The sequence below is a fragment of the Myotis yumanensis genome, unplaced genomic scaffold (genome assembly GCF_028538775.1).
Source record: "Myotis yumanensis isolate MYYU_CA2020_CCGP unplaced genomic scaffold, mMyoYum1.0.hap1 SCAF_1, whole genome shotgun sequence".
Taxonomy (NCBI): Eukaryota; Metazoa; Chordata; class Mammalia; order Chiroptera; family Vespertilionidae; genus Myotis; species Myotis yumanensis.
Window position 1 is genome coordinate 70,378,162 of NW_027223752.1, and position 27,722 is coordinate 70,405,883.

Genomic DNA, 27,722 nt, shown 5'->3' on the forward strand with positions numbered 1-27,722 from the left:
CACCCTAATACTCTTCCTATTTGGGGGACTCTCTGATTGTGTCAGTCTTCGTGGGAAGCAGGACCCAACCCTCCACGAGAGAAGTCAAACAGGCCAGAGACTCCTTTCTGCCTCCTGGCAGGCAGACCACCAACATGTGAAATAAGGCCAGCCAATTGGGTGTTCCAACTTGGATTTTGAGAGAATGACACCAAAACGGAGGAATTGTGAGTAAATTCTCCATGGTGGAATCAAGAGCCCAAGAGCACTGCACCTTGAACAAACTGTGGTACAAGTGCCAAGTGTGATGACCAAATCAGACCAGTCTGTGATATGGCTATGCCTGGCTTCCCCGCTGCCTAGGATTCCATGGCTTCCTGCCCATTTTTCAACTTTCCCTTTAATTCTGTGAATGGCTTGATATGTTCCAAATTAGAACGTGGCTTTCATGGTTCAGAGCTGTGTGATCCTGAGCAAGTTACTTAAACTTTGTAAGTCTCAGTTTCTTTACCTGAAAAGTGGGTATTTTATATTGCTATCACAGGTTTGTTATGAAGATTAAGTGAGATAATACACATAACTAGGGGCAACAGGACAAAGACAGAGGTTGCTGACTCAAGGCTACACTGCCCTATTCTATGTTTTAGCAGCTGCAGTTAGGCTTCTGGCCAGTGAACTGAGTGTTTTGTTTCTAATATTCAGATAGAGGCCAAAAGTACCCAGGAAGTAGTGAAAGACTGAGGCCTTGTACCATTCCCACCCCTCCCCAATCTCCCTCCTAGCTCTGTCCTTCTCCCTCGCCAGTCATCCACTCCTATATGTATTAGCAAAACTAAGAATCTGGCAGGGTTCCTTTTGACTCCTGACATCTGTCTGGGTTAAATTCCCAGGGATTGAAGGAGGGGTCGTTTCTCTTCATCAGACCATTTCAGTTGGCTGTCATCCATTTACTAGCTGGAAAATGTTCCACAAAACTCAACCTTCCTTTGTAGTGCCCCAGCAGTAAGTGGGAACAGAGGTGCAGCCAGAGCCAGGCCACATCTACTGCAAATGCTCTTTCTTCCCACCACTCACACACACTCAATAGACTCAGCTCAGTGGATTGTGAAGAAAACAACAAAATAAGGGCCCAATGCTGGGGAGGGAATATATGTAATACTTTCAATAATAAAGATTTAATTTTAAAAAGAAAACAACAAAATGTTACTGTGTCCATGCCTTTACCCAAATTCAAATAATTGCATGGAGGTTTTATAAAAAACATCTTTGAAGATACCATTTTCACTCAAGAGTAAAAGATGTCAATAGGCAAAACCAGTAGACTCCAAACTTTGAATTGGTGGAAACTGTTAAGATATAGCTACCCTTCTTCAAGAACTGGGATGCTAGCTCAGCATAAGTTCCAGGAAAAAGCACAGGCCTAGATAGAGTACACAGGGCCAGATGACACCATGGTCTACTCTCACCATGGTAATATAATAAAGCAATGGAAACAGCTCAATGTGAATATCAAGAACAGTTTGAAAGCTAAAATAAGTCACCAATAGGTAATCTAAAGCTAGACTATCCAGTTCAGGGGGAGAGATGGGCAGTGTGACTTTTTTCTCTGGAGTATAAGTAGACAGAAGTGTTAAATAGACAGATTAACTATATGTAACAGAGTACTTCCAGTCTTCTTAAGTACTAACTAGCTAGGGGACAACCCACTGGATGCTGTTGTATCGGGACTCCCAACACCTGAAGACAAAACCAAAAGCCTTGCCAATACCCATTTCCTAAGGGCAACTGAATCCAGGAGTAAGAATTTAAAAAAAAAAAAAGTTCTTAAAAGAATGAGAAGACAAGCCATACATTGGGAGAAAGTATTTGCAAAAAACACATCTGATAAAAGACTGCTATCCAAAATATACAAAGAACTCTTAAAACTTAACAATAAGAAAATGAAAAACCCAATTAAAATATGTGCAAAAGATCTCTACAGATACATCACCAAAGATACAGAAATGTTAAATAAGTATATCAAAAGATGTCCAACATCATACATCATTAGGGTTACAAATTAAAACAAGGAGATACAACCACCTACTTATTAGAATGACCAAAATCCAATACACTGACAACACCAAATGTTAACATGGATGGGAGCAACTGGAACTCTCATGCATTGCTGTTTAGTAGGGTTTTTTTCTTTTAAGACTAGTTTATTGATTTTTAGAGAGAGAGGAAGGGAGAGAGAGAAAGAGAAATATCACTGTGAAAGCAGAACATCGATAGGCTGGCTCCTGCACACCCCCTACTGAGGATCAAAACCACAACCTGGGCATGTGTCCTGACCGGGAATCTAACCCATAGCCTTTTATTTATTTTTATTTTTATTTTTGAAGCTAAATGTAATTTGCTTTTGTTTTATTAGAAAAGATACTCAGCAAGGTTTACAATCACCAGTCAATTAAGATTGACTTACAAGAACATGAGGCAATAAAATAAAAAATATAGGTACCAACTATATATCTGAAGCACGTCTATTTGGCAATTTTTTAACAAACCAAAATTTAAAAAGAACAAAGATTGCAGATTACTTCGCAGATACAGAATAAAGCAATAAAGTGCTTAAATAAAAGAAACAAAAATGGTAAGAAAACACATTTTTTCTTTTCTTTTGAAAAATAAAATCACACTTGCTACAGATCATATGAATAATACCCTTATTAAACAACCATTCCAGAATGTCTTACAGTACCAGTGCTTTTATTTGCACTTCATTTTACTTTATATGACTCATTTCATGTATATAGCTCTTCACCCTGTTGTTTATGAATAAAGTCCCCATAACCTTTATTTTAAAATATTTTTAAAGTAAATGAGATATGACTTATGTATCATGGAACTTTCCCATTTTGGAACCAAAGGCTTAGTTCTATATTTTTGTCTATTCTTTAAAAATCTTAGTGTAAAACTGCTGGTTTTTATATCACTGTAGTAAAGTGAAAACTCCTCAATCAGGAGTATTTCTGCAGTTTGATTGCATATAACCACATACTTTACAATATGTCCTTCCAACAGTACGGAAATGATTGATTTCATGTCACTGTCAGAAATGAGTGCCATATTTCTATTATGGGTATAGGTCCTCCTGCAAAGACTTTCTGGAAAGATGTTCAATGTGTTTTGTTCTTAAAGATTGCCAAAACCGGTTTGGCTCAGTGGATAGAGCGTCGGCCTGCGGATTGAAAGGTCCCAGGTTCGATTCCGGTCAAGGGCATGTACCTGGGTTGCGGGCACATCCCCAGTAGGAGATGTGCAGGAGGCAGCTGGTCGATGTTTCTCTCTCATCGATGTTTCTAACTCTCTATCTCTCTCCCTTCCTCTCTGTAAAAAATCAATAAAAATATATTTAAAAAAAAAAAAAAAAAAAGATATTATGAGTAGTACATAGTCCCTTAAATCTGAAAAAGACATTTATTGTTAAAGAAGGTGCTTTATTAACAATTCCTCTGGCAGCACTAGTGAATTATAATATCCTTCAATATTATTTCTACCCATAATATATACATTTTCTTTCATGCCTCTAGAAAAACATCTACAGTACATTTTATAATATAAAAATATGTTACAAATCTGCTGAATTATTTACAAGCAATGTTCTATTATCTCTATGCAACATTTGTTTGATACAATACTAACAAGTTACACATATTTCCATTTCTGTAAGTTAAAAAAAATCCATATGGTTTCTTACTTAACCCGGCAAGAAAGTGATTTTATTTTCCTTTACAAAAACAACTTTGATGCATAAAGAATTCAGTTTGACAACACTTTAAAAAAATATAATTTTTCTCACTTTAAGACAAAACTAATAAACCACATGCTTTCCTCGGGGGGAAAAATTAGAGGCTTATGTAGGTTAAAATGAAAATAGAGAATTACTAAAATATTTGAAATAAAGGTTTTTCAAAAACCATTAACAGATTAGTTATATAGGTAAATATTAACTAACATACTGTACTTCATGAGAAAACCCTAGTCCTGAAAAGGAAGTCATCAGACATACGGCAACACTCTTTAACAGAAATTTGCAGTCCTAATTTGAAAAATGAATATTTAGTTCAGTAGTCGGCAAACTGCAGCTCGCAAGCCACATGCGGCTCTTTAGCCCCTTTAGTGTGGCCACGAAGTTTCAATTGCACTGTACATGCGCGCCCGCATGTGGTATTTTGTAGAAGAGCCACACTCAAGGGGCCGCAGTTTGCCAACCACTGATTTAGTTGATTGCAAATGTTCACTGTTTGCTTAAATATAAATTTTACACTTTTCTTATTAGAGTTCTGCAAAAAAAAAATAAACAAACAAAAAAACAAACACACAAATAGCAACCGATCACATCTATTTATAATTGACTAGAGGCCTGGTGCACAAATTCATGCACGGGTTGGTTCCAGCCAGCCCACCCTGATTGGGCCGATCAGGCCTGCCGGCCAGGGGAAGAGACCACAGGAGGTTGGCCGGTTGGCCCTGCCCCCATCAGACCAGTTGGCCGGCCACAGTGTGCATCATAGCAACTAGTCATTCTGGTTGTTTTGGTTATTCTAGTTCAGTGATGGCGAACCTATGACATGTGTGTCAGAGGTGACGCTCGAACTCATTTTTTTGGTTGATTTTTCTTTGTTAAATGGCATTTAAATATATAAAATAAATATAAGTCTTTGTTTTACTATGGTTGCAAATATCAAAAAATTTCTATATGTGACACGGCACCAGAGTTAAGTTAGGGTTTTTCAAAATGCTAACACTCCGAGCTCAAAAGGTTTGCCATCACTGTTCTAGTTGCTTGGCTTTTATATATATAGATCATTTTCATTGCCTAAATATGTCCTAATATTACTTCAAATCAATAGACACTGTCAAGATAAATATCCTTACAGTGCTTTTGGTATTTGTAGGGGAACATGTTATAATTGTTTTTCTTTCCAATATAAACTACTGTGATCACTAAAGGGGAGGGGGAGGGGGGAAGAGAACAGCAAGCTTGCAAAGCCTTTAAGAAGTTGTTCCACTAAGTCAGTGATGGCGAACCTATGACACGTGAACTCATTTTTTTTTTTGGTTGATTTTTCTTTGTTAAATGGCATTTAAATATATAAAATAAATATCAAAAATATAAGTCTTTGTTTTACTATGGTTGCAAATATCAAAAAATTTCTATATGTGACACGGCACCAGAGTTAAGTTAGGGTTTTTCAAAATGCTGACACGCCGAGCTCAAAAGTTTTGCCATCACTGCACTAAGTTGCCAAAAGAGTGTTTGCTCAGTCTTCCACAGTACCATTGCATGAAAATGTGGATATACAGTAATCCTACATAATAAAAGGTTAACACTCCGGTGTGGGGTGAATTTCCCGCCAAAATATAAGATGGCGCGGGCAATTATTTAGGTTTCCCACGCAAAATCAGGGATTTTTATGATACCTATTACCCCAATGGGTATGAAACGGTTCGCATACGCAGGTAGGTATCTTTGTGAACGGCAAACAAACAAATATTTGGTAATACGCAGTTACAATCAGCCCGAGTTTACACGTTTCCCGCACTCCACCGCAAATCTATATGAACCGAGTTAAGACGGCTCCCTCGGAGTACGCACAATTCACGCGAGCCGACTTAACTCGTTTCCCCCACTCCAAGTGTTAATATGCAAATCAATCAAATGGCAGAATGACCAGTTGCTATGACACTCACTGACCACCAGGGGGCAGATCTCATCACAGGAGCTGCCCCCTGGTGGTCAGTGTGCTCCCACAGGGGGAGTGCCACTCAGCCAGAAGTCAGGCTCATGGGTGACGAGCGCAGCGGTGGTGGTGGGAGCCTCTCCCGCCTACATGGCAACACTAAGGATGTCTGACTGACATCTTAGGCCTGCTCCCCACACCCAATTAATACTAGAGGTCTGGTGCACAGGTTCATGCACTGGTGGGGTCCCTCGGCCTGGCCTGTGGACATCCCCCAAGGGATCCCAGATTGCAAGAGGGCACAGCTCAGGACAAGGAACCCCACTAGTACACATTGGGGGCTGGGGAGGGACCGCGGGAGGGCTCCAGGGCATGTCCGGCCCATCTCACTCAGACCCCATCGGCCAGAACCCAGCAGCAAGCTAACCTACCGGTTGGAGCGTCTACCCCCTGGTGGTCAGTGTGCATCATAGTGACTGGTTGAATGGTCGAACGAATGGTCGGACACTTAGGCAGAAGAGCCTACTTCATTCACAGAATATTTACACTAAGCATAAATATTATTCTAAATACTGGATTTAAAAAAAAAGAAAGGGAATTGAGTCTAATGTGCAACTTTTACTAAACCCATTGTCAGTAACTAAGACTGCAGGTGTCCCCACTTGTTTGCTTTTTATTTATTTTTTACTTCAACCTCTTCTGCAGCATTGTTCTGTATATGTTTGGGTCCAAAAGCAAGGCAGTATCTTTGGGTAGCTTTGATAAATGAATTACTTTAGTTTTTAATTGATGTCACTCACTTTCATTCACCCACACATCAGGCTGAATATCTTCAGACATCCAATGAAGCAAAAGTTTTATTTTCCAGAATCCTCTTTTCTCTTAGCTTTTACAGTACTATGAAAAACACTGTGTCTCTTCCCTAAACTTCCTATATGAGCTGAGAGGTTAAAGCATATGGCTTGATGTCTTATCGCATCCAGTATTTGTGCATCGAAGAAATCACGTGGTCATGGTAACGAGCATCATCTTTTGCTCTTTAATTTCCTTCTTTTGTTCATTCCAGCTTTAGAAGGAGATTTTTCTTTGGCCTTTGGCTGGCTAGAAACTTTTGAGGAGTTCTGCTGATTGAAGGGTGTGGGTACGTGGTGAGCTAGACCTCCCTGAGAAGCAAAGCTGGCATTGCAGCCTCCAACAACACACTTGAAAGGTTTGTCTCCACTGTGTGTCAGCATATGCCTCTATAAAAAAAAAAAAGACCGTACCCTTTTATGTAATGATGTTTACTTTGAATTTATATTAGTTCACACAAACACTCCATCCATGCTTTTGTTCCGGCCCTCCGGTCCAGTTTAAGAACCCATTGTGGCCCTCGAGTCAAAAAGTTTGCCCACCCCTGCTCTATAACCAACTCTGACAGGTTGACAGTGTTATATACTTTACAACCTTTCCATAAGCAAATAAATACCTCTCATCACTGACCATCTACATGTATGGAATGGATGTGATCTGCCAGATCTGAATTAGAGTTGAAGCAAGCCTGGTCCTGGTCCCAACAACAATTATAGACAATATTTTTGTTTGAAGAAGTAGTGCTTCCTTGTCCATTCATCATTGCTGGAGTTGAACACCCACTGAAAACTGTGTTGTCTACATCCCTTATAATATTGCTTATGAGTTCTGTAGGTAAGACGTCCTGGTGGGCTCCACTGAGTTCCCTGCTTCAGGTCTCTCTAGGCCAAAATCAAGGTTACCAGCCAGGCTGGGCTCCTAGCTGGAGGCTCTGAGGAAGATTCTCCTTCAAGCTCATTCACGATGTTGGCAGAGTTCAGGTCCTTGTCACTATGGGAATAAAGGCAGCAGCAGTTCCTTACTGGCTGTCAGCCTGGGGCGGCTCTCTCTTCACAGCCTTTTAGTGTATGGGATAATGTCCAACCAACTGAGCCACCCCAGCCAGGGCTGTTTAGCAGTTTTTTAAAACAAAACTAAACATACCAGCCCTGGATGGGTGGCTAAAAGAACTAAAAGGCTGTGGGTTCAAGTCCCGTTCAGGGCACATATCTAGGTTTCGGGTTCAATCCCCAGTCAAGGTGCATACATCAGTGCATACATCAATGTTTCTCTTCCTCCCTTCCTCTTTCTCAAAAATCAATAAAAAGACTCTGATTTGGAAATTATTCCTGGAGTCCACTAGTGTTAATAAACAGGGTTCCTGCCTTTCTCAAAAAAAAAAAAAAAAATCAATAAAAACATATCCTCAGGCAAGGACTAAAAAACACACCAAAAACTAAAATTACTCTTATCACACAATTGCACTCCTTGAGTTGAAAACTTAAGTCCACACAGAAACCTACACACAATGTTTATAGCAGCTTTATTCATAATTGCTAAAACTTGGAAGTAATAGAAATGTTCTTCACTAAGTGAATGGATAAAGAAGTGGTGTTAATCCAGACAATGGAATATCTAAATACGCTAAAAAGAAATGAGCTATCAAGCCATGAAAAAATATGGAGTAACCTTAAATGCATTTTACTAAATGAAATAAGCCAATCTGAAAAAGCTATATACTGTATGATTTCAAGTAGATGACATTCTGGAAAAGGCAGAACTATGGAGACAGTAAAAGATCAGTGATTGGCAGGGGAAGGAGGGATGATAAGTGGAGCACAGAGGAATTTTTAGGGCAGTGAAACTATACTATATGTTGTATACATGTCATTACATATCTGTCAAACCCATAGAATGTACAAAACCAAGAATAAACCCCAGTGTAAACTAGGACACTGGGTTCTGATGTGTCAATCAATGTAGACTCATCAACTGTAACAAATGTACCACTCTAGTGTGAGATATTGGCAGCTGGAGGGCAGAAGGTAAATGAGAACTCTGTACTTTGTACTCAGTTTTGTGTTGAATCTAAAGCTGGTCTAACAAATAAAGTCTATTTTTATTTTGTTAACTCTTACCTGAGGATATTTTTCTACTGATTTTTAGAGAGAGTGGAGGGGGAGAGACACAGAGAGAGAAATATTGATATGAGATTGAGACACTGATTGGTTGCCTCCACATGCGCCCCAACCAAGCCTGGGGATCGAGCCTGCATCCGAGGTATGTGCCCTTGACTGGAATTGAACCTAGTCTGAAGGCTGATGCTCTATCCACTGAGCCAAACCAGCTAGGGCAAATAAAGTCTATTTTTCAAAAGTAAGATCTACATAATAAATCTTAAAGAATAGACTCGCCCCATCCTCCTAGGCGGGTTGCTTAGTGATTAGAGCACCAGGTTCTATTCCCAGCCAAGGGCACATACCTGGGTTGGTCCTATTCCCAGCCCAGGTTGGGGCACATGTGAAAGGCAGCCAACTGATCTCTCTCTCCCCCTCCTCACCTTCCCTTCCCACTAAAAAAAAGAAAAAAATCAATGGAAAAATATCTTAGGTGAGGATTTTTTAAAAAAAGAATAGACTTCCCCAATATCAGCAACATTATCAAACATACCCTTCTTGAAAACAGAATCAGCTAAGTCACTGAAGATTTCACGATGACTGTTTTAAGTACAAAATAGTGGCTGTCTGTATTTTCCTAAAGACATTTTTCACTGATAGATTTTTTTTTTCTGGGACGAGATGGTAATTGATTGAGGGTATTAGTTTATCTGGAGGACAACAGACAGAACACGAAGCTCAGGGTTGAACTGAACAAACACAGCACAGTCCGTCAGATCCAGTTTATCATCATTTGCTGATAGATTTTTTTTTGCTTGCTTATTTTCAGTAGTTCTGTAGTTCTTTCTATTATATTTTACTAGAGGCCCAATTCACGAAATTCGTACAAGGGGCTCAGCCCTCACAGTCACGGCAGCTTGCCTCGGCCCTCACAGCCCCGGCTTTGTCCATAAGGTTGTCCAGAAGGTCGTTCAGCTGTCTGGTCCAATTAGCATATTACACTTTTATTATTATACTAGAGGCCCGGTGCACAAAAATTTGTGCACTCAGGGGGAGAGGGGGTCCCTCAGCCCGGCCTGTGCCCTCTCGCAGTCTGGGACCCCTCAGGAGATAACGACCTGCTGGCTTAGGCCTGCTCCTGGGTGGCAGAGGGCAGGCCCAATCCCTAGGTGCAGCCCCTGGTCGGGCTCAGAGCATGGCCGATTGGGGAGTTGGGGCGCCGCCCCCTGTCATGCACAAAGCAGGGCGGATGGGGAGGTTGCGATGCCACCCCTAGTCACGCTCAGGGTAGGGCCGATTGGGGGGTTGGGGCACCGCCCTCTGTCACACTCAAGGCAGGGTCGATAGGGAAGTTGCGGCGCCACCCCCTGCCACGCACAGAGCAGGGCCGATCAGGGGGTTGGGGCTCCGTACCCTGTCACACACAGAGCAGGGCCCCTCAGGGGTTTGGGGAGCTCCCCCTTGTCATGCACAGAGCAGGGTCAATCAGGGGTTTTGGGAGCTCCCCCCTGTCATGCACAGAGCAGGGCCAATCAGGGGGTTGGGGAGCTGCTCCCTGTCACACACAGAGCAGGGCCAATCAGGGGGTTGGGGAGCTCCCCCCTGTCACACACAAAGTAGGGCCAATAGGGGAGCTGGGGCACCACCCCCTGTCACATACAGAGCAGGGCCCGTGGGGGGGAGGGTAGTTGAGGCACCGCACCCTGTCACACTCAGGGCAGGGCCGATGGGGAGGTATGGCTCTACCCCGTCTCACATAGAGCAGGGCCCGTGGGGGGGTTGGGGCGCCACCACTGTCACGCACAGAGCCGCAGGGCAATCGGGGTTGGGGCGCCGCCCTCTATCACCCACAGAGCAGGGCCGATCAGGGGGTTGGGGCGCTGCCTCCTGTCACACACAGAGCCGCAGGGCAATCAGGGGTTTGGGCGCTGCCCCCTGTCACGCTGATCCCGGTGCCGGGAGGCCTCGCGGCTCCGCTGATCCCGCCCGGCAGGGTCACAGATCCGGGTCCCAGACCGCAGACAGCCTTGCCTGCTGCCGCCTGCCTTCAGTATGCAAATTAGCCGCCATCTTGTTGCTTCAGGGTGGGGGTCCCCACTGGGGTGCCTGGCCAGTCTGGGTGAGGGGCTGAGGGCTGTTTTCAGGCTGGCGGGCGATTGAAGCTCCAAACCTCTCCTTTTTTTCTTTTCTTTTTTTTATTCTGGCATTTATTTACCTTCTATGGCTGTCACTGGAGCTGAGAGCCGGCTTTCTCTCTGAGGCTTGGCTGAAAGCAGGTTTCTGGCCTTTGTTTTCTGTATTCGAAACAATGTTGCGACTCCAGCTCTGAGATCCCGGCTGACTGACAGGAGCTTTCTGGAGTTTTGTTTATCTTCTATAAATGTTACTATGTTTCCAACTGAAGCTCAGAGGCCAGCTAGCGTTGGAGTCCACAGCAAGCAAGCCTCCTGTTCCGCTTCCAGCTGCCTGGCTGTCGGCCGCCATCTTGGCTGACAGTTAATTTGCATAAGGATACGCTGATTAGCCAATGGGAAGGGTAGCGGTCGTACGCCAATTACCATGTTTCTCTTTTATTAGTGTAGATATGTTCTCTAAACCCCAAGTAGACTCATAACAAAAAAATCTGTTTCTTCAATTTAAGATAAGTGTTCAAAACAATGAAATAAACACTGATTTTAAATACAGGTCTCAGAAGTTGTTGAATTAGTGAGAAGAGAAGTAGGAGGGACATTTAAACTGCTGGAAACTACTCAAACATATGTTTTCACTAATGCTGTTACTTAGAAAAACCTCAAGTAATCCAGAGTTGTACTTACACTGCTCACCACACAGACAGATGCTGAGGTAAGGTTGATACTATTTGTGGATTTATTGACCCATCCTCTCTCCAAACTTGTGGTAGACTATATAGAAAAGTAGGGTTCAGAGTCTACAATTTGAAAAGAGAGCATTCATATAAAATATATAACATAATGGGGCCTGGAGTTGCATAAGGGCTTAGAATGATTCCTCTTCCTCTAAACAGCTATACTTATAGTTTAGTGATTAAGAACACAGGCTTTGTTTTTCCCCATCAGATCGACCCTGTTGATCTAACTAAACTATTTGCCAGTTTTTGTCTGATGCATTGAAAAAAATGAGGAAAAAAAAAGAAAGAAAAAAAAAAAAGAACACAGGCTTTGGAACTTTCTAGGTTCAAAACCTGGCTCTTTAGGCAAGTAACCTTACCTCAGTTTCTATATCTGTTAAATGAAGATTTTAAAAGTACCTAAAACTCAAATGGTTTTTGAGAAGATTAACTGTGACAGTGGTTCTCAACCTTTCTAATGCCGCGACTCTTTAATACAGTTCCTCATGTTGTGGTGACCCCCAACCATAAAATTATTTTCGTTGCTACTTCATAACTGTAATTTTGCTACTGTTATGAATTGTAATGTAAATATCTGATATGCAGGGTGTATTTTCATTGTTCGCGACCCACAGGTTGAGAACCACTGCTTAGAACAATGTTTGGCACAAAGTAAGCACTAAATAAATGCAAGCTTTTATTAGTAGAGTCCCGATACATGAAATTCGTGCATTGGGTGGGGGGATCCCTCAGCCCAGCCTGCACCATCTTCGCAGTCTGGGACCCCTCAGGGGATGTCCACCTGCCAGCTTAAGCCCACTCCCCGGAGAAAGAGGGCCTAAGCCAGCAGGCGGACATCCCTCTCGCAGTCCAGGACTCCTCACTCCTTACAGCCCGCCTGCTCACTGCTCTTTACCTCTCGACTCGCTGCTCCTTAGTGCTGCCGCAGAGGCGGGAGAGGCTCCTGCCGTCGCCGCTGCGCTCACCTGCCGTGAGCCTGGCTTCTGGCTGAGCAGTGCTCCCCTGTGGGAGCGCACTGACCACCAGGGGGCAGATCCTGCATTGCACGTCTGCCCCCCAGTGGTCAGTGCACATCATAGCGACTGGTCATCTCGTTGTTCTGCTGTAATGGTTGCTTAGGCTTTTATTAGATAGACTAGAGGCCCGATGCACAAATTCATACAAGAGTAGGCCTTGCTCCAATGGACACAGACACTGGGGTGGTGGGGGCTTTCCCAGAGTGGGAATGGCTGGGGAGGGGGGGTCAATTGGGGAAAAAAGAGACATATGTAAAACTTTAGGCAATAAAAAAAAAGAGTAGGCCTTCCTTCCCCCGGCTGCTGGCACCAGCTTCCCTCTGGCATCTGGGACCCTGGCTTCCCTCGCAGCCCCGGCTTCATCTGGAAGGTTGTCTGGTCTAATTAGCATATTGTGCTTTTATTATTACAGATTACGCTATTTTTTCCCCATTTTTCTGTATAAGGACTACTCAAAAGAGTTAAAGTAAAATAGTAATTAAAACACTTCATATCTTGAAGGTTTTGCTAGGGCCTAAGGATTATTCTTTTCCTTTTATAAGGAAATCATGTCACTGAGAGGGAGGTTACCTGTCCAACAAAATCATAAAGTTCTTGGCCCTTAATACTTTCCCACAGATAGTGTCATACACTTTTTTCTTGCTTTTTTAAATTGAGGAATATTAGTTTTAGGTATACAATATAATGACCCAATATTTGTATATATTTCAAAATAATCATCACAATAAATAATCCAGTTAACATCTACCACCATATAATTACAGTGGGGCCTTGACTTACAAGTTTAATTCGTTCCAAGACCGAGCTCGTTAAGGAGCTCGTTAACTCAAATTACTCTATCAACTCAATGCAAAAAATCGGCAGAGAGACAGCTGGTATCTTCTCTTGTCTGTCTTTTCTAAATCCTTCACCGCCCCCATTCAGGCTCACCGAACCTGGCTGAGGTGGCTTGGCACATAAGGCGCCCAATGTGGGGCTGAATATGCCATGGCCGTGTCAGCTCACCACATGCCTGCATTAATTCTGCATATTTGATCTTCAGCCTAGATGAACATCAACAGTTAGAAACCTCCACATAGCACTGTTTTCTTATTTTTGATGTGATCCCGAGGGCTCTTTGCCATCTTTTGTAATGGGTCCCACCAGGCAGCACTCCGAGAGGCAGTCTGCTTCAAGCTGCTTCAAGTTGTCTGAGTTGCTAATCTATAACAATAAAAGCGTAATATCAACCGAATGGCTGAACAGCGGAACCACCGTCCAGACAATCGTCTGGATGAAGCCGGGGCTGCGAGGGCTGAGCGCTTTGCACGAATTTCATGCATTGGGCCTCTAGTCTATATATATAAAAGGCTAATATGCAAAGTGTCCCTGTGGAAGTTCGACTGGGACACCAGGAGTTCTATCGCTCACTATGATGTGCACTGACCAACGGGGGCAGCACAGAATGAAGGGAGGCCCAGGCTGGCAGCCGGAAGGAAGGCCCTGATCAGCCCTGATCACCGGCCAGGCCTAGGGGCCCTACCTGTGCACAAATTTCATGCACTGGGCCTCTAGTACTTGTATATAAGCAGAAAACATGCCTGGAGGATGAAGTTTCTGTTTTTAACTCTCATTCCTGCCTAAGTAGAAAAAAAATTTTTCCTGCAACCATGTTGCTAGGAGCAAATTTCCTGTTTTTACTATTATTTAGTTTGAATGGGTCTCTAGAGAGCAATCTTAATGCTAGAGGAACAAATGAGCTGAGCCCCCAAGAAAGTTCCGGTTTAATAGTTGGGTTCCGCTGGCCTAGAGAAAGGCCCATATCATTCTCAGCATCCAAGGTCTAGTTGAGGAGATTAATTTTGTGTTGATCTGAACAGCATCTGCCTCGTGCATACCACTGGCAAGGGCCTTCCTCCCTTGAGTTACACTTCCCTCTTCCAACCCTGAAAACTAGTTTGCAGAAGAGAAAATCTGCATGTTAGAATCACAAAATCTCCCACCACACTGGTCTTGGGGCACCCTTGCACCTCAGCTCCTCCTATCAAGTCTCTTTAACAAAATAAACAAAGTGTGACTCCAGCCTCAGCCAAAAGCCCTGGGACGAAGGTGCATCTCAGGATTGTTACCAAAGTGCATGCAAAAGACCCCAAAAAAATTATGATGGAAGAGAGACCTGACAGTGGTGAGCATTTAGCTCAACAATTACCTGCTGGTGACACCTGAGAAATGTACTGACAAAAACCTGGACAGTCACTCAGGAACTTGGGACTGATTTCCAACGAAGCATAGTTTAATAAGCCTCTAAAAATCCTGACAGAACTGACAAATGCCTAGGAGATTCATTCTCTCTGGTGTATAAATGCTTCTATGAGAAAGATACTGAGCAGACGAGGGTCATCTCTGCTGAAAAATAAATACTTGGGAATTAAAGCTGGTGGAATTCAGGATAAACCTAGAAAACAATGTAGGGTTTAGTTTAATTCAAAAATATACATTGAGATTTTTCTGGATTCAATCTGGAGGTTCTGCATTAATTCTTTCTCTCCACAATATGAAACTGGACTCCCTAGAGTACTTCCCAGATGAAAGAGAAGCTACTCTGAAAAAGAGGTGCTGGGAAATGCTGAGTTGTGCCAGGAAGGAAGCACACTGGCTGGCAGGGTCAGTGCCCAGACCCCAGACTCCTTCCTGGGCACCTCTGGCTACATTTCACCACTTTTAAAGTCCACTTCAAAACCTGGTCCTTGCGTCAGAATAGGTGAAAGAAAGCATCCATTTGCTATGAAGTGTGAACTATTTCTTGAATCTCAGAGAGTGGTTGGGTCAATTAGGACTAATTCGGGGGACTCAAAACAAAACACCCTGACTGCACCTGTTGACAAGCACTTGCCTAACATACAAAACTAAAAATAGGTGATGTTCTCCATATCTCAAAGAGAAGCATCATCAGTAGGGAGGCTTGAAAGCACATGTTCCTTCTCATGACCCTTGGGTCCTTTCCTTTAGTAAATACAAAACTTAACGGTCCAAATGTTTCTGTCAGTTAATTCATACCATACTTCCTATATCAGGGGCAAGCACACAGTCAGGAGTTAGCTCCCACAGCAGGCAGCAGGGAGAAGTGAAAAGAGCAAGGTCTTCGGAGGCAGTGGCTCTGGGTTTCAGTTTGAGCTCCACCTCTTAGTCGTGTGGCCGTGGACAAGTTGCCTAACCTCTTGAGCCTCAATTTTCATGTCCATACAGTATAGATCAGCCGTGGGCAAACTATGGCCTGCTGGCCGGATTCGGCCCGTTTGAAATGAATAAAACTAAAAAAAAAAAAAAGACCGTACCCTTTTATGTAATGATGTTTACTTTGAATTTATATTAGTTCACACAAACACTCCATCCATGCTTTTGTTCCGGCCCTCTGGTCCAGTTTAAGAACCCATTGTGGCCCTCGAGTCAAAAAGTTTGCCCACCCCTGGTATAGATGATAATAACCCACTTTACAGGGTTGTTGTGAAGGATGAGTGAGAGAAGTCAGGTACTAAAGTTCAGTACCCAAAAAAGAAAACAAAATAAGAAAAAAGCAAATAAAGTTCAGTACCTGGCACAGCGTAGGTTCTCAAAAGCCCACTAAGTGAGCTGGTCATGAGAACATTTTCCAAACCCTGGAACTAAGTCTCTAAACTACATGGGAATGTTTCCAGATCTTATGAAGGAGGAAGTTGCTTCTATTTTTTAAATCTATGATGTGGGAGAAAAGGAAAAGCAATACCAGTCAGAGACCACTACATATTTGAACTTGAAACCACAAAACCACCACAAACAAGATGGGGTTATTTTAATATGGGAGGAATAATAAAGGGGTAAAAGTAATTAAGGGTTTCCATTCCTGTAAATCTCTTCTCATCCTAGCAGAACCACTACCTCTACCAACTGCATGGAAGCTATTAATTCGTCCTCCTCTATCAATTCAGCACACATCCCCATAAACCACTTGTATTTTGTCTAATTGCATAACTACAGAGACAAGAGTTGAGCAATGAAATTATTGACAAAAGAATAATCCCCCACTTCTAGAAAGAGAAGCAAGGAAAACGAGTTTGAGCATACTCTTCTGTTTACTACTTCTGCTCCTGGACCCGATGTAAGGGGCTTTTTGTATACACAAGATGATCGTATGAGTGAGTCCATCCATTTCACCCTGGGACCAACTCCCCAGGGACTCCGCCTTTTCCAACTTCTAATACAAACTGGGGGGTGCCTGGGCACATCTGGTCACCATTTGATTTCAGGCTTCTATTGTGTTCAGTCTTTGGGGGGAAGTGAGTTTATAAATAACTCATGTTCCTCTGCCTCACACTTGAAAAATGAGAAACTGTCAACTCTGCCTTTTCTGCAGAGAGGAGAAGTTTTCACTGAACCCAGTTCCCTCCATAACAGTCATACATCAAGTTAATATGCTAAGTAGCCAGCCTCAATTAAATGATTCATACACCTATTTTATTATAAGACTAAGCGGTATCTAGAATGAAACCTAGGAGGGAGCTCCAAGTTAAGATTAGTGAATGGACAGAGACCACAAGGGGTTGCACCAAGAAAGCATAAAAGATGCGGAGACAAAAAAACATGACAGAAATGGAGGATATGGAGCTAAGAATCGCAATTTTGAGGGCTTGCCATAAATTTGTGCAGAGCCTCACGAAAACTAATGAGACCCTCGATGCTACGATAAAGAAATTAGAAAGTAAGCATACACGGACTGAAATAAAGAATATTATACCCAATAGCAGACCAGAGGAGTACAATAATCAAACCAAAGATTCGACAAAAAACACCCAATTGGAAAAGCAAAATGAAAAAAGAATCCGAAAGTGTGAAGATAGTGTAAGGAGCCTCTGGGACAGCTTTAAGCGGTCTAATATCAGAGTCATTGGAGTGCCAGAAGATGAGAGACAGCAAGATATTGAAAACCTATTTCAAGAAATAATGGCAGAAAACTTCCCCCACCTGGTGAAAGAAATGGACTTACAGGTCCAAGAAGCGCAGAGAACCCCAAACAAAAGGAATCCAAAGAGGACCACACCAAGACACATCATTATTAAAATGCCAAGAGCAAAAGACAAAGAGAAAATCTTAAAAGCAGCAAGAGAAAGAGGCTCAATTACCTACAAGGGAATACCCATACGACTGTCAGCTGATTTCTCAACAGAAACTTTGCAGGCCAGAAGGGAATGGCAAGAAATATTCAAAGTGCTGAATACCAAGAACCTACAACCAAGATTACTTTATCCAGCAAAGCTATCATTCAGAATTGAAGGTCAGATAAAGAGCTTCACAGATAAGGAAAAGCTAAAGGAGTTCATCACTGCCAAACCAGTATTATATGAAATGCTGAAAGGTATCCTTTAAGAAGAGGAAGAAGAAGAAAAAGGTAAAGATACAAATTATGAACAACAAACATGCATCTATCAACAAATGAATCTAAGAATCAAGTGAATAAATAACCTGATGTACAGAATGAACTGGTGATTATAATAGAATCAGGGACATAGAAAGGGAATAGACTGACTATTCTTGGGGGAATAAGGGGTGTGGGAGATGCGGGAAGTGACTGGACAAAAATCATGCACCTATGGATGAACACAGTGGGTGGGGAGTGAGGGTGGAGGGTGGGGTGGGAGCTGGAAGGAGGGGAGTTATGGGGGGAAAAAAGAGGAACAAATGTAATAATCTGAACAATAAAGATTTAATTAAAAAAAAAAAAAAAAAAAAAAAAAAAAAAAAGATTAGTGAATGATTAACATGATGCTCTGAGAAGTCTCTGATCTTTTTGGAAACCCCCAAGCCATGCGGTTAAATCTACATACTAGTATGTGAAGCACCGCCTTCAAGTCTTAAGAAGAAATGTCTTTCCCATCTTTGGAAGAGAACTACAGGTTTAAATCCTATTCAATCCTGAACAGAGTAATCATGTTGTGAAGCAGATTTTTTTTTGACAATATTTCCTCCCCAACCCCAACAAAAAAGACCTATCTCCCTCTTCAAGTTTTTTCAAACTCTTGATTAAAATATTTATTATAGTACTTGCCACACTGTGAAGTAATTATGTTTTTATGTATGGTCCCTCAAGAACTATGAGTTTTTAATGGGTAAGTATAAACAAGGTAAAATAATGACATATTCTATGACCTTAATGAGCTTTCACAAATAAAGGAAACATCAAATTTAATGTTGATTTAAGGAAGAGGTGAGGAAAAGGGGCCAACCAAGTAGAAGTAGAAAAAAGAAAGATATAAACAGATGGTTTCCTCTTCATCCCCACACCTGCTCAGAACTCTAAAAAGGCTCTTTTTGCTAGAATCTGAGATTATATAAATGTAGGTAAATCAAAGAATAATTAGAGCCAGTATATGGTATAGACCACCACTAACTTCAGATCCTAGAAAAGAAAATATGGGGACAAACCCCTGTCCCAAAAAATATAGTTCAAAAAGAACAGCAAATAGCAACAAAGATATTGGAAAGCCAAGACCAACAACTTGAAATGCTCCAAATTGTTCCATAGTAAATTATCAATTTCTGATTTTGTTTGGCTTTAGAATATAAGGAAACGTCTCCTGAGCATACTCTGTGCCCAGCTAAGGTTTAGCCTCCTTTGGTTTAGGAAACAACACTAAATTAAGATGAGCTCTGCTAGAGTCCCCAGAGCTTATCACAAACCAATGTGACTCATCTGCTGACACCAGACTTAATGCTATTTGGTTTGTGAGATATAAATCAAATACAGTCTCCATCTTTGCAGTGTCCAAACTATGATAGCAAAAATAAAGTTAGAGAATATACTAGCAGACAAGAAAAATGACACCAGGTGGGAATACAGATCTACAAAAAGAAATGAAGAGCACCATAACTGGCAACTACATTGGTAAATATATGTGTGGGGTTTTTTTATTCTTGAAAGTTTTTGAAAAGATAATTTACTGTTTAAACAAAATTATTAACAGTATATTATGGAGTTTATAACATATGTAGACATTAAAATGTATGACTTGATAGTATAAAGACTGAGAAAAAATAGAAGTATTCTAGTGAATCTTATGGGAAGTAATATATTATTAGTTGAAGGTAGACTATGATAACTAGAAATGTATACCTTAAACGCTAAAGCAACCACTAACAAAACAAGAGTTATAGCTAATAAACCAACAAAGGTAAAATGAAATAAAAAATACTCAACCCAAAAGAAGGCAGAAAAATATGAAAAAGGGAAAAAAGAACAAATTAGACAAAGAGAAAACAAATAGCAAAATGATTGTCATAACTATATTGGTGAGTGGCCTAAATAATCTTAATTAAAAGGGAGAGATGGCCTGATTAGGAAAACAAAACAAGACCCAATTACACATATGATACCTATAAGAAATTCACTGTAAATTTAAGACATACATAGTTTAAATGTTCATAGTAACAATTAAATTATGATATATACCCATACAGAAGGTTATGATATGGTCATCAATAATAGGAAGTAATAATACATATACAGGAGTGGCAAAAGTAGGTTTATAGTTGTAATACAAATAAAGAATACAATCCTCCTATATAATAAAAGGGTAATATGCAAATCGACTGAACAGCGGAATGACTGGTCACTATGATGCGCACTGACCACCAGGGGGCAGACGCTCAATGCAGGAGCTGCTCCCTTGTAGTCAGTGTCACTCAGCCACAAGCCAGCTGATGGCTGGCAAGCACAGTGGCGGGAGCCTCTCCCACTTCCACGGCAGTCAGACATCCCCCGAGGGCTCCCGGACTGCTAAAGGGCGCAAGCCAGGCTGAGGGGACACCCCCTCCCCCGCCAAGTGCACAAATGTCATGCATTGGGCCTCTAGTTAATAAATAATAAGAATAAACTGTGTTGCATGTACTTACAACTGTAAACCTACATTTGCCCACCTCTGTATATGGATTTGAAATGTCTCCAAGATATATTAATTCAATTAAGCAAGATACAGAATAATCTGTGTGCTATCATTTTTTAAAAGAGAGTAAGTATACAACCACATGCTTATATTTGTACAGAATTCTCTGAGACTATATATAAGAATTGATAACAATGTCTGCCTCATCGTAGGGAAGGAGATGGGGATAGAAAGATTTAATTTTCACTGTATAATCCTTTTATACTGTTTCTTTCTGACATGTGCATATATTACCTATTTTTTTAAATTAGTAAATTACAATATTTCTAGAAAAAATATTTTTATTAAAGAATTAAAAGCAGAAGATACTTTCATTGGCCACATGAAAAACTCCATAAACACACTGTCTTTCTTGGTACAGAAACAACAGAGGATGTAATACAGTAGTAATAATACCAACTGGTATTTATTTAACATTTCTTTTTCCAAAATTCTCTCAAGCTTAATACTTCATTTTATGCTAACAATATTCCTGTGATGCTGGTAGGTGGAAAATTATCACTCTCTCAAGATAAAAAAAAACTAAAGCTGTCCCTGGTCGGTGTTGCTCAATGGTTGGAGCATCAGCCCATGCACCAAAGGGTTCAATTCCCGGTCAAGGGCACATACAGGGTTGCAGGTTCAATCCCCAGTCGGTTGGGGTGTGTGGTAGGCAACCAATCAATGTATCTCTTTCACCTCTCTCTCTTTCTCTCTCTCTCTCTCTCTTCCTCCCTTCCTCCCTTCGTCTTTCCCTTCTACTCTCTTTAAAAATAATCAATGTGGGGCCTGGCTGGTTTGGCTCAGTGGATGGAGCGTCAGCCTGTGGACTCAGGGGTCTCGGGTTCGATTCCAGTCAAGGGCAAGTACCTTGGTTGCGGGCGCATCCCCAGTGGGGAGTGTGCAGGAGGCGGCTGATCTATGTTTTTCTTTCATCCATGTTTCTAACTCTCTGTCCCTCTCCCTTCCTCTCTGTAAAAAATCAATTAAATATATTTTAAAAAATAATCAATGTGGAAAAAATATCATTGGTGAGGATTTAAAAAGAAGAAGAAGAAGAAAGAAAGAAAACCAGCCTGGCCAGCATGGTTCAGTGTTTGAGCGCTGACCTATGAACCAGGAGGTCATGGTTCAATTCCCAGTAAGGGTACATGCCCGGGTTACAGGCTCCATCCCCAGTGGGGGGCGTGCAGGAGGCAGCTGATCAATGATTCTTTCTCATCATTAAAGTTTCCTTCTCTCTCCCTCTTCCTTCTTCTCTGAAATCAATAAAAATATATTAAAAACAAACAAAAGAAAACCAAGGCTATCCTAGCCAGGTAGCTCAGTGGGTTAGAGCATCGTCTGATACAACAAGGTTGGGGGTTCAATCCCCAGTCAGGGCACATATAAGAAACAACCAAAAAAGAAAGAAAGAAACAAACAAACAACCAATGAATGCAAAAATAAGTGAAACAACAAATCAGTGTCTCTCTTTCTCTCTCAAAATCAATAAGTCATTTTTTAATAAAAAAGAAAACCAAGGCTATTTAAATCACATAAAGTTTGTTTCACTAGACCAAAGCCATCGAGGTTTGCCTAAGTTGGCCGTTACATAAGTGGATATGTCAGAGTCTAATACAGTTTCTTTCTTCAGTCAGCCAGACAGACAAGAGGAATTTCAATCAGGGAATAATGCACATTTTACAGACAAAGGAAAAGTATAGTTAACTGGTCCTTGGAAAATGCAGTCATCAATTCCATCCATCAAGGTGGAATATATCACGTACTCTAGAATCTTATTACTAAGTGTGGTCCTCAGCCCAGCAGCATCTTAAGCTCTACCCCAGAAATCTTGGATCTGAATCTTCCTCACATACATATGTATCACTTGGTGATCTTTTTTAAATGCAGATTTTGATTCAGTACATTTGGGTGGGGTCTGAAAGTACACATTTCTGACAAGCTCTAGGCCAGGGGTGGGGAACGTCCAGCCTGAGGGCCGTGTAAGGCCCGTGAAATCATTTGGTCTGGCCCTGCCAAGGCATTAGGGGTGAGTTAATTAAATGTTTGACCAAATATTGCAGGCTAATTTTTAAATTTATAATTTGTATGGCCCTCGAAAGATTTATAAATATCCAAATGGCCCTTAGCAGAAAAAAGGTTCCCCACCCGTGCTCTAGGCAATATTAAGTTCCATACTTTGAGAAACAACTACAGCAGGCTCTCTACTTCTGTGTTCCCAAAGGGGAGGAGGTACATCCTCTTCCATTCACAGTAAGGGGGCACCTGGACATGCAAGGTCTAGTAAAGCTCAATGAGCATGCACATACATACGGAAAAACCAGTAATGTGCTCCTAGAGCAGGGGTGGGCAAACTTTTTGACTCGAGGGCCACAATGGGTTCTTAAACTGGACCGGAGGGCCGGAACAAAAGCATGGATGGAGTGTTTGTGTGAACTAATATAAATTCAAAGTAAACATCATTACATAAAAGGGTACGGTCTTTTTTTTTTTTTTTTTAGTTTTATTCATTTCAAATGGGCCGTAGTTTGCCCACGGCTGTCCTAGTGGCTATTTTTCTACAAGAAAGTAGCTTAAATGTTAAAATAAGAACACTTCTACCATCTGGAACAAGAAAAGATCTCTATCATGCCCCATAGGCAGGCTCCTGAGAGAGCAGCAAAGATGAGATACCATGGCCTCACACCTAGTATCTGGAAACAAAGGAAGGCAGCGGTGTCCAAGCAATAGTGTGGGGGAAAGAAATATGACATGGGCACTACAGCCTATAAGAACCTCTAGAGGAGACGTTAGATTTGCTTAAAATCTGATCTACAGAAATAGAGATATAGCAATTGAGGTAAAGTAATTGAGCAAAACATATGTATACGCACATACACATACACAGTTTGTTTACCAAGAACCCAGCATACTCCTGGCATACATTAGGTAAATGCTTGTTGAATGAGTGAATGCTGTTTCTGTAATCTAGGATACTCTGCCTCCTGCAGTCATGTTAAAATTTTTCATGGCTTCCCAAATTATCTAAAGTGAAAGTACCCATTTTCCTGCTGGCTTGACTTGCCTCAGGTTGAGGCAAGCTGCTGTGGCTACCAGGGCTGAGGCAAGCCACAGCGCTGGCGCCTGCCAGTGGCCAGAGGGAAGCCCAGGTCATGGGTGCCAGAGGAAAGCCGGTGCCGGCAGCAGGGGGAAAGAAGGCCTACTCTTGCACGAATTTCATGCATCAGGCCTCTAGTTTTTGTATTTTAGAAAGAAGAGGCAGCATGAGCAAAAGCAGGAAGTACATGGCATTTGGGGGAAGAACAATAACCAAAATAACCAGGATAGTATGAGAAAGGATTACTCCTGTCAAATATTAAAAAGTAGTGAAGCACTATGGTATATACTTTTTTTTTTTTTAATTTTTTTTTAAAAATATATTTTATTGATTTTGTACAGAGAGGAAGGAAGAGAGATAGATAGTTAGAAACATCGATGGGAGAGAAACATCAACCAGCCGCCTCCTGCACATCTCCCACAGGGGATGTGCCCGCAACCCAGGCACATGCCCTTGACCGTAATCGAACCCGGGACCCTTCAGTCCGCAGGCCAATGCTCTATCCACTGAGCCAAACCGGTTTTGGCTATGGTATATACTTTTATGTATATTAGAAAACTTCTGAAACAGTGTGGTTCTGGCACAAGAATACAAATAGGTCAATGGAACAAAATAGAGTTTTAAAAAAGACTCCAAGTATACACTGGAATTTAATACAGGATAAAATGACTTTTTACATCAGTGGAGAAAGGATGGGTTTTTAATAAATGGGAATGGGACAACTGGCTAACTATTGGGGAGCAGGGAACAATAAAGCTGCAGCCCTACCGCATTTCAAATGGACCAAATATTAAAATATTAAAAAGATAAATCTACTATCATACCAGAAAAAGACACACATGGTGAATACCTTTATAATCTCAGAAAGGGAGGGTTTTTTAAAACTTAACACACCAGGAAGCCATATAGAAAGGCTGATAAATTCAACTACATTTAAACACACACATGGCAGCGGTGGGAGGGTTACTATAAAAATAATAACAATACTTTAAACAATAAAGAATTTAAATTAAAAATAAATAATGAAAACAAAAGTAAAAGCAGGGAAAATATTTGCAACATCTATGACATTTGGATCAATTTCCTTAATATGCTAACTCCTCTTAAAAATAAGAAAAAGATGAATACAGTAGAAAAATGAGGGAAAAATATATGAAGACATACTTCACAGGGAAGAAAAGATACAAATGGCCAAGAAACACAAAATGATGCTCAACCTCAATTACAATAAAATAAAAGGCAACAATAAGATACTATTTCTACATATCAGATAGGCAAAAGTTAAAAAGTATGGTAACACTTAATTTTGACAAGGGTTGTCGTAAAGTACTGATACATTATTGTTAAGGGTGTAAATTGCTACGTTTTTGGAAGTCAATTGGACAAAAATCTGTTGAAATTTAAACTATACATACTCTTTGAACATGCAACTGTACTTGTAGCAATTTATCTTACAGCTATACTTGCAAAAAATGTAAAGATGCTCACTCCAGTATTATGTATAACTAGAGGCCCAGTGCATGAAAATTCATGCACTGGAGGGGGTTCCCTCAGCCTGGCCTGCCCCCTCTCACAGTCCGGGAGCCCTCAGGGGCAGGAGGCGACCCAGCGATCAGGGGAAGGTGACGCCCCCATCACACCTCTGCTGCTGCAACTGCTGGCAGCACAAGCCTGGGCCGGCCCTGATTACCTGAGCCTCGAGCAGCCCTGGGCAGCCGACAGCAGAGGCTTGCTTGCGCCTCGGGCCAGCCCTGGGAGGCTGAGAGGCTGAGGGAATTGGGGGACCCCGGAGGCAGGTGCACAGCAAGGCCAAGCCCACCTGGGGGCGGGCCCGGCCTTGCCATGCGCCTGCCGCCCTGGTGGGGCTGAGGGGACTGGGCACCGCCATCTCTGAGGGCATGGCAGTCAATTAGCATATTCCCTCCTATTGGCTGTGGGCACCACCATCTTTGTGACAATGTGAGGGTCAATGAGCATATTCCATCTTTATTAGATAGGATAGCATAAATCTGGAAATATCCTAATTGCCCATCACAGAAAACTAAACTATAATACCCTCATACAATGGAATTCTATGTAGCACTAAAACAGTGAGGCAGAGCCCAGACGGCATGGCTCAGTGGTTGAGCTTAAACCAGAAACCAAGAGATCACTGGTTCAATTCCCAGTCAGGGTATATGCCCAGGTTGTGGGCTCAATCCCAAGTAGGAGGTGTGCAGGAGGCAGCCAATTGATGATGTTTCTTTATCATCAATGTTTCTGTCTCTCTATCCCTCTCCCTTCCTCTTTAAAAAAACAACAGTGAGGTAGAACAACAGGTATTGCAAATAAATTAGGGCCAGCATTAGTTGAGTAGAATAAAGTGATTTGGAAAAATAGTATGCATGGTTTAAGTCCCTTTCTTTAAAAAAAGATATAATTTATGCTTACTTATGTTTAGAGGATGTCTGGAAGAATAGCAAAAAAACTATAGACAGTGGCTACCTCTAGAGAATAAGACTGGTAGGGAGACAGAAGAGAAAGGTTTTTTTCACTTTTTTACATTATACCCTTCTGGATTGTTTGGATATCATAGAGTTAGCTTGTATTGCCTCCACAGCAAAATATTTTAATAAATTAATTTGCTAACACTTTTTATGTAGTCATTTATTTTCTGCTGAGCATAGAACTAGAGAGAAACCAGTCCCATTTTCCCCCCCCCACAGCGTCTGAACCCTTTTCAGAACACTGCATTTATTTTATGTGTGTGTTTACAAAAACAAACTTCACATTTCCTTTCATTATAGAAATGTCAGTTTAATCTTTTACTGTAAGAATATGAACGTTTTAAGAGGATCTTTGTTATTATTTATACAAACAGTACTATTAATTGATAAAGGTCTCTGGGTTTCTTTTAAGTTCATGGTCTCGAATGTTGCTGTGGAGGATTCTAAAAAAACAAACAAAAAAATCCAACAAAAATATACATCCTACTGAAAAGCGATTTTCTTAAAGCCACAAGCCCAACCCCCACCAAAATAAAGTCATTTACTCCTCCATTTAGAAAATTTTTAAAACCCACACACTCCCATTTTATTAACAAAACAGAGATAAGACATGAATTTCAGTCTCCTCCCCTTCACATTACAGCCCCAGGGCTCTGTAGGCCAACTCTGCCCCTCTGCTTCCAACAGGAAGCTTCACTGTATGACCTTTTCTGTGAGGAATCTTGGAAGAGGGTGAGGGTAGGGCAGAATTTGCATATATTATAATAATTTTCAAGACAATCTGCATTTTAAACAAACGAAACAGTCCAACTCTCATTTCTCCCTCACATTTGTGCTATAAATTAAGTCAAGATTTAGGAACGTCATTGGGCTTTCAAATCCCAATGGACAAGGAGAAAAATAATTATAGCCAAAATGCAGAACACTGCATTTAGAAGGGGCCTTTTCTAAGTCAGCTGGGCTGGCTCCCCCAAACAGAGAACCATTGAAATGGTGCTGAGGGGCTACTTGGACACAGGCTTACTGTGCAAGTATGTGGGAGAGAATTTAGCACCTAGCAAGGCAGACCAGGTGGCTTCCTCTGCCTGTGCACTACTGTGGTGCACACACGTCTTTTGTTCAAAGGGCTATTCTTCATTTTATATCGTCTTGTTTAGATTATTTGCAAGTCAATTTTTCCAAAGACTCTCAAAGCAATCATCACCATCATCATACTTCTCCTCTTTAAGCAACTGACAATCTTTTTAAACTCCAGGACAAATTCAAGTGTAAAGAGAATGGGAGCACAGGAGTACTTCTCAGCATTGCAGATGCAAGCAAGAGAACTTGTAGGTAATGTCAAGGACAACTGACTCATGACTCGATCTGCATTTATGCTTAGGCTGCCCAAGTCTACAACTGACTACCAAGCTTAAGGCATGCCTCCCCTCTAGATAACCTCTCTCTCCAGATCTCAAGGGCTCCAGCTGCTACCAGAAATCCTCATTACCCTTGGCTCACAAAGGGAAAAAAATCCAAACAAGCTTTTTTGCATTTTAAAATATTTCTCTAGCTTCTGCTATTCATTTTTGAATAGGCATCTAGCACCAGCAGCAAACAATAAGAGTCAAGGATCTCTATTTTTCAGATTTTTCTGAGTCTTTGAAGATTCATAATCAAGTTTCTAG

General features: G+C 41.4%; 1 protein-coding gene, 2 non-coding genes and 1 pseudogene across 3 annotated transcripts in view; 1 reads left to right on the plus strand and 3 right to left on the minus strand.

The window, feature by feature from the left end:
* Window positions 1-27,722, minus strand: part of STARD9 (StAR related lipid transfer domain containing 9) — a 109,286-nt gene that overhangs the window by 67,044 nt on the left and 14,520 nt on the right. The window lies entirely within an intron of this gene.
* Window positions 4,259-27,412, minus strand: LOC139019569 (zinc finger protein AEBP2-like; annotated as a pseudogene).
* Window positions 9,382-9,454, minus strand: LOC139001461 (small nucleolar RNA SNORD69). Its single transcript, XR_011470028.1, has one exon. It is a non-coding gene; the product is annotated as a small nucleolar RNA SNORD69 (small nucleolar RNA).
* LOC139001463 (small nucleolar SNORD12/SNORD106) lies at window positions 11,691-11,785 on the plus strand. The gene has a single exon (XR_011470030.1). It is a non-coding gene; the product is annotated as a small nucleolar SNORD12/SNORD106 (small nucleolar RNA).